The sequence below is a fragment of the Nicotiana tabacum genome, chromosome 24, assembly GCF_000715075.1.
Source record: "Nicotiana tabacum cultivar K326 chromosome 24, ASM71507v2, whole genome shotgun sequence".
In the NCBI taxonomy this organism is placed as follows: domain Eukaryota; kingdom Viridiplantae; phylum Streptophyta; class Magnoliopsida; order Solanales; family Solanaceae; genus Nicotiana; species Nicotiana tabacum.
The window spans coordinates 78,474,949-78,475,639 of record NC_134103.1 but is presented as its reverse complement, the minus strand read 5'-3'; the positions used below and the strand labels follow the sequence as shown (position 1 = coordinate 78,475,639).

At 32.7% G+C, this 691-nt stretch overlaps 1 non-coding gene across 1 annotated transcript; it reads left to right on the top strand.

Moving 5' to 3' along the window:
* Positions 1-253: 253 nt before the first annotated feature.
* On the top strand, positions 254-327 carry TRNAI-AAU (transfer RNA isoleucine (anticodon AAU)). The gene has a single exon. It is a non-coding gene; the product is annotated as a tRNA-Ile (tRNA).
* Positions 328-691: the final 364 nt, after the last annotated feature.

The window sequence follows — 691 nt, the reverse complement described above, 5'->3', positions numbered from 1 at the left end:
AAAGAAGGGAAAACTAGCTAGCTAATTTATTTTATTGGAAAGAATCAAAAAAGAGGAACTTTATAACATCATCTGTCATCCCTTTGATTCTCCAATCTCCATTCAATTTTAAGTTGAACAGGGAACTGCTTATGCAAAGCTACAAAACCATTGATGCACGTGGACACAATGTCCATATTGAAAATGGAGCTGGAATTAAGATGCAAGGTGTAAACAACATTATTAAAAACATAACAGAAAAACCGAATAATTTGGCCCATTAGCTCAGTTGGTTAGAGCGTCGTGCTAATAACGCGAAGGTCGCAGGTTCGAGACCTGCATGGGCCAGTAGAAACAAATAATTTGCATTTTTTTCATGTGATGAGACGTTTATTTTGGCACCTGCTTTAAAAAATATCTAAAGTTTTTTCATATTTTATTAGTTTCGGATGTTGTACCACGTTTCCGGTCAATGCATACCTCTAATTCTTTCTTTCTTATCTTTAATAAATTTGATCAATAGCCAACCTATAAATCTCCAATTCCATCTTTTTTAATAATACCTCCAAATCTGTGTGGTTTCCCATTGCATCTGTATCTTCATTATTGTGTTTCATTCAGAGGTGTAATTCTAATTTTTTTAAATTACTGAGTTCTAAATTAATAACTTATACATATTCAATGAATTTTTAAGACAAATACATGGGTACGA